General features: G+C 38.2%; 1 pseudogene; it reads left to right on the forward strand.

Moving 5' to 3' along the window:
• Positions 1-4,060: 4,060 nt before the first annotated feature.
• On the forward strand, positions 4,061-4,784 carry LOC103069421 (pyridoxal phosphate phosphatase PHOSPHO2 pseudogene; annotated as a pseudogene).
• Positions 4,785-14,350: the final 9,566 nt, after the last annotated feature.

The following is a 14,350-nucleotide window of genomic DNA, read 5'->3' on the forward strand; positions in this document are numbered from 1 at the left end:
TTCCTGCTGCAATGCCCCACCCACCAGATCAACTTGCCTAGATGCTATGAGTCCAGAACCATCATGAGGTTTTTCAGACTCTTGAACACTGATTTGGATTGCTAACTACCCTCCACCATGCCTGGGCAAGGGGCAAACAGAAAGCACTGAAAATTCCTCCCCACCCATATGCTGCTGCTGCTTCCTCCCCACCAGCCCATCACAAGGTCTCAGCTTGCCTTGTGGTAGAGACACAATAGTTTACAACAATCAATTCTTCCAGTATGTGGGAAGCTGTAATACAGCAGATATAAAATATTTCTAAGAGGTCTTTCTCAAGGGAAAGAATCAACTACCCAGATATTTTGATCTTTGTTTTAGGTTCTCTTCTTCTTCCCAGAACCTACTCGGTTAAAATATCGATGTTTTAACCTACTCGGTTAAAATATCGATGTTCAAAGGTTCGTTTTACTACGCATTCTCTCTATAGAAGTGGAATAAAGTAGTTTGGCCAGAAATAGGACATTGATCCCAAAATTGTAGGTGATGTAAAGACACAGAAATCATAAAACAATATGCCTTACTCTGTTTCTAAGTCAGAAACAATAATGAATGATTCTAGAAATAATACTTCTTACAGTGTGAGCAGTGAAGACGAGTTGTGGAATGCAGAAATCTCAGGGTCTGTGACATCTGTGTCAATTGTTAAAAACCGTTAAGGTGGAAGGTACTTCTTATTATCTAAGTTGTAGGGCTGACTAAGTGTGCAAGCTCATCCCCACCTCAAGAGTTTCTTCCTTTTCCCTTCATCTAGAGGTTGTCAGTTAGCTGCTACTTCATGTCACAGATGGCTAGGTCCTGCTTTCAACTTCTCTGACTGCCCATGTCAAAGGCATCCCTCCAACCTCACCCAATCCTCACCGTAATTCCTTGTATTGGACACCTCATAGCGAATACCACAATCTTAAATAATCATATTTATTTACTCTTTTGCTCATTGTCTTAACTCTGCCCACTGAATGGGGGTCTCTGTAGACTGAGGCTGTATCTAATGTGCAGTGCTATACCACCAGCGTCTGCGACAAACTCTGCATGGTCGACATTCAAAGTATTTGTGGAGTAAAAGATTGAAAAGGTTTGTTTTTCTTTAATGCCTTAATTAGGTATTCACCAGGTACCAAAACTCCTGAATATTTAGAAAGCCCTTATTCCACAGAGCCAGTGGATTAACTGACAACTCCCTCTATTTATGTAACGGAATACCTCTCGCTCTCCTAACACAGGATGCAAACACAGCTAAATTCATTTTCTTTCCTAATTAATCCAGCTGCCTCACAGAAGGAAAGTTCAGTATCCTACTCCTCGGCTATTGAAAAGAAACAATGGAAAACCACTGCACTTTCGAAAGGATTTTCTACTCAGGTTGTTTTCTTACCTACCTCATTTTACCAAGACATACTATTTATACGTTTTATTCTTTCATTTATAGGCACCTGTATAACCTAATATCTTCAGAAAATTTTTGGAAAATTTAATGTTGTTAATTTCATCAAATCTTTCAAACAATATTTTTGGTACTATGTTTTCTGTTTTCAAATATTATAAGTATATTTTCATGTAATTAATTTTCAACTTATTTATTATGTAATTAATATTTTCAATTTATTAATTGGTGGATTTTGTTGAATATAACCTGAAATTTTTGTAATTCTGGAACACATTCCAAATCATTTAAAACTGTCTCTAATTCTTTGGCTGATTGAAGGTGCTTTTCTCTCCAGCACATTACAGATCACAAGTGTTGATAAGAACTGAAAAGAAATGCCTACTTCTAAAACACAGAAAAAAGACAGTTTTCATGTTCAGTGCTTCTTAACGATATTCTCTTTTCTTTGCTCCTGCAGGACTCTGCCTTAAGACGAATGCGTTCTTTGACAATAGTTGAAGGGTAGAAAAATCACTAAATGAATATCGTAATTAGTACCACCATCCCACTCTACCGTATACCTGAAATCAGAAATCCCAAAACAGCCCCAAATTCTTTCTTTCTAACAAGTCTATCAACTTTATCACAAACATGAACCCTGAGGGTTTATGGTGCCTTACTTATTAAAGGAGCCTTCCCCTTAGATGCACCCTCTTTACTCAAAGGTGATTTACCTTTCTAAAGGAGGCAGCCCAATTATTATAAGTTGTCTACACTTAATGTCTGGGGCTGAGGGATGGTGGAGTAAGGTGAGCTATATTTAGTGATTCTGAGTTTTCTGGCATATATCTCACTGAAAAAGAGATTAAAAACATAAATTTTCTCTGGTGCGGTATCCTACTCTACCTAACTTTACTAATATTAGGAAGGATATACTTGAATAAAGCAGTCTTGATAGACAGGAGTAAGCAGTATTGCTTAAACATATCGGTTTGATATGAAAATGATTCCCTTGTGAGAGCATCCTAAGTATCCAGACTTTACTGTGGGGTAGAGAGAAGAGCTCTACTTGGCTGTTCCCATTAGCTAGCTCATTAAATTATGCAAAAGTGAGTCAGCACAGTAAGAATGGTAAGGGCTTTAGAGTTGGAAAGATAAGATTTCCATCTCTGGTCTGGCCCTTGCCAAATATATAATCTAGGGCAAACGATCAAGTTTTAGTGTTGCCAACTATAAAATGAATATTAAATTACTAACGTCAAAGGATTTGGGAAGATTAACTGAGTTAACATATGTAAAGCAGATAGCACAGACACAAGCCTGGCATAATAGCCAATTAATAGAATGTTAGCTCCTTTTATTTATTCATCATTTGCTGCATCCAAAATTGTTCAAAAAAGAATGATATATCCCTACTTGTCTCAAAACAGAACCCTCCTACACTGTTGGTGGGAATGTAAATTGGAGCAGTCACTATGGAAAACGGTATGGAGGTTCCTTAAGAAACTAAAAATAGAGCTACTGTATGATCCAGCAATCCCACTCCTGGGCATATATCCAGAAAAGATGAAAACTCTAATTCTAAAAGATATATATAACACAATGTTCATAGCAGCACTTTGCAATACCCAAGACATGGAAACAACCCAAGTGCCCATCAACAGGTGATTGGTTTAAGAAGATATGGTATATATATATATATATATATATATATATATATATATATATATACACACATATATATGTCTGTGTGTGTGTGTATACACGCGCGCGCACACACACACACACACACAAGGAATATTACTCAGCCGTAAAAAAAAGAATGAAATACTGACATTTGCAGCAATATGGATGGACCTTATTGTACTAAGTAAAATAAATCAAAGATAGGGCTTCCCTGGTGGCACAGTGGTTGAGAGTCCGCCTGCCGATACAGGGGACACGGGTTCGTGCCCCGGTCCGGGAAGATCCCACATGCTGCGGAGTGGCTGGGCCCGTGAGCCACGGCCGCTGAGCCTGTGCGTCCAGAGCCTGTGCTCCGCAAAGGGAGAGGCCACAATAGTGAAAGGCCCGCATACCACACACAAAAAGAGAAAAATTAAGGACAAATATTATATGATATCACTTATATGTGAAATCTAAAAAATAATACAAATGAATCTACATACAAAACAGGAGAGTCCACGTGAGTCGCACTGAAGCCAGAACGCCTGTGGATCTCTGGCCTGGGTCAGTGATGAGCCCTGGGGACCCGGCCAGGCCCGGCCTGGCACTCCCATCAGCATCCAACATGCGCCTCCCGGGGAAGGACACCCGACTAGGTCCCTGCCCCTGGTTTCGGGATGGACCTGGGCAGGTGTGTGGGAGAGCAAGGCCTGGGCTTGGTGTGTGTGACCCACAGACCTCCTCATGGGGGGAAGGTTTTCTATCAGATGATCCATCATAATAATGCTGGAGTTAAGAAGTCTCCATTCCTTTGCTTGGAACCAGAAGACTTTTCCCCCTGCATGTAGAGTAAGAGTAATGTTGGTTAGAAACTGGCTAGTGTTTAAAACTGAAGATTGTTATGACTGTTTAACCTAAGCTCCATGTTGAAGTAAGATTAATTGTCTTGGAAATACTAAATTGGGGTAACCCAAAGCTGTTTCTGGAACCATGAAAATTTTGTTGGTTTTTGACTTTGACAATACAATCATAGTTGGTAATAGTGACACCTGGATTGTACAATGTGCTCCAGAGAAAAAGCTTCCTATTGAACTACAAGATTCTTATGAAAAAGGATTTTGGACAGAATTTATGGGCAGAGTCTTTAAGTATTTGGGAGATGAAGGTGTAAGAGAAGATGAAATGAAAAGAGCAATGATATCAATGCCTTTCACTCCATGGATGGTGGAACTTTTAAACTTTATAAGAAAGAACAAGGATAAATTTGACGGCATTATTATTTCAGATGCAAATTCAGTCTTCATAGGTTGGGTTTTAGAAGCTAGCAATGTTCATGACGTGTTTGATAAAGTCTTTACAAATCCAGCAGCTTTTGACACCAATGGTCATCTCACTGTGGAAAATTATCATGCTCATTCTTGCACTAGGTGCCCCCAAAATCTTTGCAAAAATGTAGTTTTGGTAGAATTTGTAGGTAAAGTCACAACGAGGAGTGAATTATACATGAGTTGTTTATATATGTGATGAAAGAAATGATGTCTGTCCAGTAAGCTTTTTCAAGAAGAATGATATTACTATGCCACGGAATAGATATACTTTACAGAAAACTCTTTCTAGGATGTCTCAATATCTTGAACCTATGGAGTCTTCTGTTGTATCTTGGTCTTCAGGTGTTGAAATAATTTCTCATTTACAACTTCTAATAAAGGAGTAATATGCCAACAATTGAAATGTGTATCAGTTAAGATTAAATACAGCAGCATAAAACTAAAACCCCAAATAACAGTGGCTTTAAAAAAAGAAAAAATGTTTTCCCTCTCACTTAAAAGAATTTCAGAGTTAATATCTCAAAGTTTCTGTGTTGCTCTACCAACCTCAGCACTTGGCTTCCAACTTATGATCCAAGATTGCTGTTCAAGCTCCATCCCTCACATCAACATTCTGGCCAGCAAGGACAGTGAGAGAGAAGGTTGCACCTTCATTTAAATTTCATTAGCCAATGCTTAGTCACAATGCTCCTACCTAACTTCAAGGAAGGATGCAAAATATAGCTTTTATTTCAGATGGTCATATGCCTGGGAAAAACGGAAAAAAGTAGAGTACAAAGTTGAGGTAGGTGCAACTAGTGGTCTACCAAAGGTGGTTAATAGGTAGATTATATTTTTAAATTTATTCCCAGAGAAAATAGTCTTATATTTTACTTTCTTTGGCATTTATTTCCGAAGTATGTCTTGCAGTTACAGATCTTCAAAATAAGCCTAATGCTTAGTTCACATAAGAATACACTACTTCCAAATCAGTTAATTTTAGAGATGGGGATGCAGTATCTATTGCCCAAGTGTTCATTAATTTCACACTTTCCTTTTGAAATGAAATACAAATTAATGTTCTTCAAATATTTTAAATTTATATCATTATTAAAGACTATAACTCCAGAATGCTGATTTAATCAGTATGTCATTTCTGTCAATGAAATATTGAGTGATACAATACATAATTTGTAGGAATACTCAACATTTAAGAAACTGTTTCATAAAGGGATATTAGCAAACTATCAACTGACCTAGAAAGTTTTACAGTACTATGTTAATTTGTAGGCTCACATGTTTTAGGCATAAATATGCCTTATGTAATAATGTTAGCATTTTCTTTTCCATATGGAAAGCTCCAGAAATAAAAATGTTCAATGTAATTTTATGGGGAAAACAAAAACAGAAACAGATTCACAGACATAGAAAACAAATTTATGGTTACCAAAGGGGAAAGGGAGGGGGGGAGGAATAAATTAGGAGTATGGGATTGAAAGATACATACTACTATACGTAAAATAGATAAGCAACAAGGATTTACTGTATAGCACAGGGAACTATATTCAATAATTTATAATAACCTATAATGTAAAATAATCTGAAAATATGTACATATATATATTTATAACTGAATCATTTTGCTATACATCCAAGCTAACACAATATCGTAAATCAACTACACTTGAATTTTTAAAAAGACAAATAAATACTTCCCTCAGAAGATACAAAATGTTGAGAGACAGATGGATACAGGAACAAAAAGTTAAAATAGAGTTGATCAGAGGCTATAAAAAAGGCAGGTACAATATCCTACGGAAGCACGGAGCCAGCAGGCAGGAAGGCAGCCTTTTATATTCCATACGATTTAATTCAACTCAATATAACAAATCATCATTGAGATCCTGCTTTCTGCTCAGCATTACTGGGTCCAATGGACCATTCAGAGTATAAACTTTGAACTCTGTCCCCTGATAGTTTATATTTTAGTTCAGAAGACAAGACTTACAGGAAATACAATACTTAACAAATATTTATTGAATGCCTATTATGTGCCAAGAAGTATACAAGATGCACTATGGTCCCCTCCAGAGCTAACATATAGTAGTGGATGTTAATAAGTAAGAAATTAATCTATTAAAGAATTAATGCCACCCATTGATAAGGTGCTAAGGGGTAACAGAGAGGGTAAGTGCCCTGGTAGATCACAGAGGGCAGAGAAAAGCATATTCATCACTGTCAGGCTGCCCTCAAGTTCATCCTGAAGACCCAGGCAGCCCTTTCTAAATATATTGAGTGAGAAAGAGATCCTTTTGGTTTTTGCACATCATGTAATTTAATATCTCTACTTTTCCCTGAGGCCATCAGTGATGAAACTGGCCCCAATCTGCCAGGGCTGTGTATTTCACTTGTGATATACAAACCATTCTTTCTTATCAGATTTTATACATGTAAATATGGTCACTGTTCTAGCTTTTCTGAACTCTGCTCATATATGCTCACCACTTCACCATTTGACTGAAGGTGACTGAGTTTGGTCGAGTGTAGAATCATATGAATTGATTAGGTTTAAGGAATATTTTAAATACTAGCCCCAAAGGAGAGTTCATAACAATGGATATCAAATATTACAGCTTTTAAATATGACTCAAGATAATGAAGCTGACATGAGAGTATGGATCTTGATATAATGCCTTTAATTTTCCTAAACAGAAGACATTTTGTATGGTAACTTTATAGAGCAAAGTACACTATGCCAGCCATGAGAATTCCAAGAAACTGTCAACCTTAAAAGAAATCTTCCATAGGGTATAGGGCTAAGAAATATCCTCCAATTTCACTAGTATTATTTACTTGTGATTTGAGAATTCTTGGAAATACTATTTTATTTACACGTCTGGTAATAGAATTTAGAAGACAAATCATCTTTCCTTCCCTTTCCATCCACCATGCTGACCATGCCTCACATTGCCTCATGCCTGGCACATCTCCAGACCATCCACATTTAGGAGAAGGTGGCGGTACGGCAGGGAATAAAGAGGGGAGACACTGGAAACAAACTGTATACACAGCTGGGCTCCACTACTTGTCTGTGACCCTGGGAGTTATTAACCTCTCTTAACATCAACTTCTTGATTCATGAAGTGAGGATGACAGCATGGTCTATGCAGGATTATTATGAGATTGTCATTAAGGAGGTAATAACCACAAAGCATCTGGGAATCAATAAACAAAGTTATATAATTATTGCAACAGGAAGATTGAAGCTACTCTTTAAGTGAGGATAAAGGCACTGAATTTGGGGGGAACGATAGTCACTGATGTTTGTTAACTTTAAAGCCAATAGTATAACATTCTCAGATACCAAAGAGATCAGGTAAAGGTGTCCAAGAGCTCTCCTTAAAAAGAAAAGACATTTCACAAACAAATCCAGTCAATCAAAAGATGATTTAAGAAGCCTTAGTTAGCTTAATAGTCAATACAGAAGACCATGGAGCAGCGTCTACAGAGATCTGAGGGGAAAAAAGGGATTTAAGAATATCCTATCCAACTTGTTTTGTCCATAAGCATAAAGACAGCAGATGTTTCTAAGCATGCCAGAACTCAGAAAATGTAACTCCTAGAAGCAAATATAGAGGTAAGATTACATAAGCGTGAGAATTATGGTTACTGAACAGACTATGATTGTTATAAACCTTGAAATTGTAAAAATAATAATATAACAATGAAAACTGGGAAGAAAGACAAAAAAAGGTGAAAAAATGTGAGAGTGCTAATTTTGTCATCTTTCACAGTAGAGAGTTAATTGGTAGAGTATAAAATTTAAGCCTAAAGTTTTAAAAAATATAATCACTGCAAATTCTTACTAGGTTTCACATTCTCTTATTTTTATATACAGAGAGAGATCTTACAATATTTAAAATAAATATATTTCTTATGGTTAAAAAATACTTATCTGAGTATTTATAGAATCCTTGTATTTATTTGTGCTATCCTTTTGGCTGGATTTCTATTTCTTTTACTTCTGTAAAAATTGAGAGAAACTAAAATTTAAAAAAAACTAAAATTAAAAATAAGTCTTATCCTGTTTAATAAACTTTATCACTTATTCAACTGTATATTTACCTACCTCCACCTCTATATTATATATTATATCATATCATATTATATTATATTGCATATTATAGTGTTATCTAGAAAGCTATTCACCTAATGTTAATGATGGTAATTTCTCTGTGGCAGGATTCAAAGTAATATTTTAACTTTCTTTGTTATCATTTTCATTGCTGTTTGAATTTTAAACAATGACAATGTGCTATTTGTTTTTTAATTTGATAAATTCTTTTTTCTTTAAAAATATTTTGTAAGAGGTTCTTTTGGGAGTAGAACTTGGCTAGAGAATACTTTTCATATAATGCATTTGGTACCATTTGGGTTGTTCGTGTGTGTGTGTGTAAAAATACTGACATGCATTCTTTTACACAAAGGACAAAAAAAAGGAAGGAGGATTGGGAGGAAGGGGAGAGAGCAAGGAAAAATATATTATGCATGGTATAGTAATAAATTAATTCCTAATTGGTCTCAAGTCCAAGGAGACCAATCTTTAGAAGCAGGGGAAATTCAGAGACTGTATCAGATAATTCTTGTGGACCACTTTAGATTCTCCTCACTTCAATGACATCTGTGCTCCACTAGTTCACATAAGCACCGCCATCAGTGCCCTGCCTCTTGCCCCTCTTGCCTCCCGTCCCAAGTTTGCCTATTAAAGTCATCATAGGGACTTCCCTGGTGGTCCAGTGGTAAAGAATCCACCTTTCAATGCAGGGGACACAGGTTCAATCCCTGGTCGGGCAACTGAGCCCTCGTGCCACAACTATTGAGCTCGTGCACCTCAACTAGAGAGCCCACGTGCCGCAACTACAGAGCCCACACGCTCTGGAATCCGCACCACAACTAGAGAAGAGAAAACCCACACGCCACAACTGGAGAGAAGTCCACACACCACAACAAAGACCTGATGCAGCCAAATAAATAAATATGAAAGTCATCACAGAACCCCATCTAGTCTCCACACATGCACAATCCAAAAGTATGTGGAAATTAACTCCCTGTGAGGTAAATTTTGACAAGCGGGATACAGGAACAGCAGATACATTTTTTCTTTTTTCTCTCCAGTGGATGATCCTAAGACCCAGTTTCTTCTTTGGAATTAAGCAATTGGTTGCATTTAACGATTGTTATCTCCCTAAGGTATTCTAGAGAATTCGGACCCTCCTGCCCTGTCTCACTCCCTTATCTCTCTTGCCCATCCCGTGGGATTAAACTCTCTAATAAAATAATAGGTCTACTCCCTCTATAATCGTTTTCCTGAGGCTCTACTTCCTAGAAACCAGGTAGGACAGGAATTCTACTTCTCTACATAATAATGTGAAAATCTAACTCCACTAAAATTTTACTCCACTAAAAAGAGGTGGCATTGCAAACTACAGGCACTTTAAAAAGATTTATTTTCCTCTTTAGGGGTTTAGGCAAAGAACTAACGTGTCTCCTTGGGAAATAAGTATTTATGTGCATTGAGAGTGTGCACACACATCTGATAGAAAAGTTCCATTTATAAATTGGAATCATAAGAGAAATTCTAGATTTTACTCTCATAAGAATGCTTTAAGCAACCTGTATTTGTGCGACTTGTCACACCCCTCCCGTTTGACTTGGGGTGCCTCAGTTTCACCTCTACTCCTCTCCCTTCTACTCCACAGGACTTGGAGTTCCAAAAGTGATCACCAACTGTTCTAGAAGAGTCTCCTTTTACCAACTGGCACCTTTATTCAAGCTGTGTTCCAAAGGATTATGATGGGGGATTACTTAAACTCTGAAGTATGTACTGAGGAGAGCTCCTGGGGAGAATGCCCCCAAGGGTAAGGAATGGAAACTTCCAAATTTGGATGTAGGATCAGAAGACAAAGCTTATGAGAGAAAATTGCTTTTGAAAAAAAAATCACAACCTGAGGATAGGAGAATTAAAGTCCTTTTTGGAGAAGATCACTTTGTCCAAATCATGTTATCATATTATCTGGGGTATTTATAAAGCACACTAACATCTTCAGTACTCTATATGAACTAGTTTTACGATTTTCAAGCAGTGAGAAATGTGACAAGGGAATGTCATATAAAACAGAAAAGTTTTGGCAAAAAAAAAAAAAAAAAAGCTCAAGGTCATGATGAGCATTGACCCTGAGAGGAAAGCCGAGAAGCAGTCTTCCCAGTTGGGTTATCTGGAGCAATGGAGAGATTGACTATAACTAAAAGTAAGGACCAGGGCATTTCACAAAAATTGATAGTAGAGAAATTTTGTCACATCATATTTGGAAAAATTGCCTAAAATCTGGTTTGGCTGCAAACAAATCCCAAACTGTGGATAGTTTCATTAAGAGGTATAAACCATCTTTTCAAAGAAAGTCTGTTTGTAATTTTTTTTGCAGAAGGGTTCACATAGAGCTACCACAAACATCTGTACACAGGTTGTACGTTGCAGGACACATAACAATCTATATGAATGGGGTGCCCAGGAGCTGTATACGGACAATTCCCACACTGTATGCAGCTGCCCTGCAGTTACAATTGATGTGCGTCTAAAATTTGGGACTTTCTTTCCTTATTTATTTTAAAGCATTTTAGCTAGAAATGTCTTTTAAACAGAAAATGGAGCTATTCTAACAGTAATACACACTGTTCAGTGGAAGCACCTCTATCCTAAGTTTCACCTTTAGAGCCTTCTGCCCTGACCCTATACCACTTGAGATTCTAGACCTCTGCATTGATTTTCTGTGATTTTATCATGATCTCTGCATTGATTTTATGTGATTTTATCACGACCTCTGCATTGATTGTACATGCTGTAGGATGTGGTTCTAGGGAGGACTTGCCACCAGACTAGCGTTATTATTACTATTATTATACTCCATGCTCCTTAAAGACAGATTCAGGATAGGATCCATAGTTCCATACTCTACATTGTCTTGTACATTGTAGGTACTCAGAGTTATTAACTGAATGAGTGATGAGAGGAACTAAATCTCTAACTTCCTTTGTGTCTTCCTTCCATAGCAACTGAGAAGGGATAACACCCAAAAGCAATATTATGAGCGTCAACTAAACATTTTTCTAAATGATAGTTTCTTCTTCCACAAATATTGCTTAAAGCAGCTGAAGAACTAAATGAGGTTTTGAAATAAAACTGAAAAAGTGTGGCCAATAATTCCTACTTTCCTAATCAGGAAGCCATGCTCCTATGGGCTGGTGCTGCCCTGCAGGCCAAAGTTCTGATTGCATACGTTGGAGAAGCTCGTTACTGTGTTTGTGAGCATAGGGGAAGCAGTGAGACAGACCCCTTGTGGGGCGTCTCAACCTGATTGCTGGGAGATGCCTCCAGAGGCAGGACCTAATTCCAGAAAGCTGCTCTTCCTCATATACATCTTCTCAGAGTTGTGATGGATGCCTGTTATTTAAACTCTTGAAATGTGAGGAGACAGTATCTAAAATGAGCGTGATGAAATGCAGCCTTATTCAATTAGAAAGATGAAGCGTGATTTTGAGAGGCAGAGTATAATTACATGGTTGAAGCATTTCCAGGAGGTTGTGGATGGCACCCCAGCTGACTCTAGAAGAAATACACTCAGACTGAGCCTGGGCAGGTGGCGCTCTTCCTCCCCCCTCCTCACATGTGCTGCAGACCCTGGTCTTATGATGACCATAACACCCCACAGTCTTAGCTGAGGCCCAAATGCCAGTGCTCTCAACTTTGCACATTTATAAAGCCATATCCGCAAAACACTGATGAATGCTGAACCCACACTCTTTTTTGATCTGCTGTGGCTACGGGTCGGATTGGGTGAATAAATATGAAGACATATGGGAATCTGTAAAAAGCTATGTAAAACTTATGTATCGTTATGAATATTAAAAGTTGTTCATGTTACAATTTCTTACATAGGCCAGATATATTTGGAGTCCTCATTGCAAACATAAAAACGGGACTATATGTAAAGCTTATCATTATTTCACAGCACTTGCTCTCCTTCAGAGATGTTATGTCATAATTCTATCAATATAAAACATTTTGCATTATCTTAAATGGGGCCTTTATAAACTTAATTCATTGTAAAAGTTTATGTTTAAATTCCAAATACTTCAAATTTCAACCAAAATATTATTTATTTGGAGGAAAAAAAAAGACTCCAGAAGGCTTGCTAGATTGGAGAGCAATTAGATATGAAAGGAAAGTAACTCAGGTGTTGGCTAAGGAGTAAACAAGGGGAACATGGTATTCATGGGTTGACCAGTAATCCCAGGTGGGTCTCAAGAGACTGTCCTATCAAGGACACTCAGCTACGTGCTTAGAATCCCACTGCTCCATTTGGGACATATTTTACCTGTTTTTTTCTTGCTCATCAACTCTTCTCACTCCTTTCAGAGATTAGACTCTGACTTCCAACTTTTTGTGTTTACGCTAACATTTTGAATCCTGGCTCCCTTTTCCTCATTTTTACAATTATTTTTTGAAGGTTTACACTAGTAATTCTCTAACTTCAGCTGCATCAGAATTACCTGGAGAGTTTGTTAAACCAGATTTCAGGGCCACAGAGGTTTTTTTCCAACAGGTCTGGGGAGATAATAGGGAGAAGTAAAAATTGCTTTTCTAGCAAGCTCCCAGTGTTACTGATGCCGCTGGTCCCACAATTTGAGACCCACTCTTTGAGAACCACTGTCCTCCACTATGCGTGGTGTGGGATTTAGGCTATCGCTAACCCTAACAACCTTATAAAATTAGATTTTTTTATTTTATTTATTTATTTTTGGCTGCATTGGGTCTTCGTTTCTGTGCGAGGGCTTTCTCTAGTTGCGGTGAGCGGGGGCCACTCTTCATCGCGGTGCACGGACCTCTCACTGTCGCGGCCTCTCTCGTTGCAGAGCATGGGCTCCAGACGCGCAGGCTCAGTAGTTGTGGCTCACGGGCCCAGTTGCCACGCGGCATGTGGGATCCTCCCAGACCAGGGCTCGAACCCGTGTCCCCTGCACTGGCAGACAGACTCTCAACCACAGCACCACCAGGGAAGCCCTAAAGTTAGATATTTTTAATCCCCATTCTATTAATGAAAAAACTGTGACTCAGGAAAGTGTAATAGCTTGGTGAAGGGCACACAGCCAATGGGGATAAGCTAGGAGTCTCTTATATCAGTCTATGTTCTTATTTTCATTTTATATATCATTCACATTATTATTTTATTCACAAACTTAAGTCAGACCCTAAGATTCTTGTAACTATTTATAAGGAAAGAGAGGAATCCTTATCATTTTATCTCCCAACTTCTAAGCCTAAGAACGGCCTCAGTTTATGGGTGAGAAAACTGCCAGCTGCTACTGCTTGAAATGCATCTCCCTGGCACCAATGCCCCCCTCATTAGGTTAGCCATGTGACAAGCAATTAAGGAGAGCTATGCCAATCCCTCTCAGCACCTGCAACTCATTATAGAGCCACACAGCTCAAGTCCAAGGTTTCCATTCAGAAGAAGGGTATAAACAGATGATGCCTAATTTGTCAGGGATCCCTAAGGCCCATATTCAACCTCCATTAAGAAAAATGAAGATTTATGCAAAAGCTATCTAATATTCTCCATATGGGAGTCCACAGACAAAAAATTCAGCTGCACTCAGCAATAAAGTAGCCTTTGCCTTAGCAGACTATAGCATCTTGGGGAGAACATCAACCATTATTTGCTGGTGGAAGAAAACATACAAGTTGTAATGCAATGGCTTGGACTAAAAGTCTACCTCAAAATTTTAGGAAATGTTTTAAATTATCCATAATCAAAAACAATCTTCAGGGCTTCCCTGGTGGCGCAGTGCTTGAGAGTCCGCCTGCCGATGCAGGAGACGCGGGTTCGTGCCCCGTTTCGGGAGGATCCCACATGCC

This window comes from Lipotes vexillifer, unplaced genomic scaffold (genome assembly GCF_000442215.2).
Source record: "Lipotes vexillifer unplaced genomic scaffold, Lipotes_vexillifer_v1.1 scaffold52, whole genome shotgun sequence".
NCBI lineage: Eukaryota > Metazoa > Chordata > Mammalia > Artiodactyla > Lipotidae > Lipotes > Lipotes vexillifer.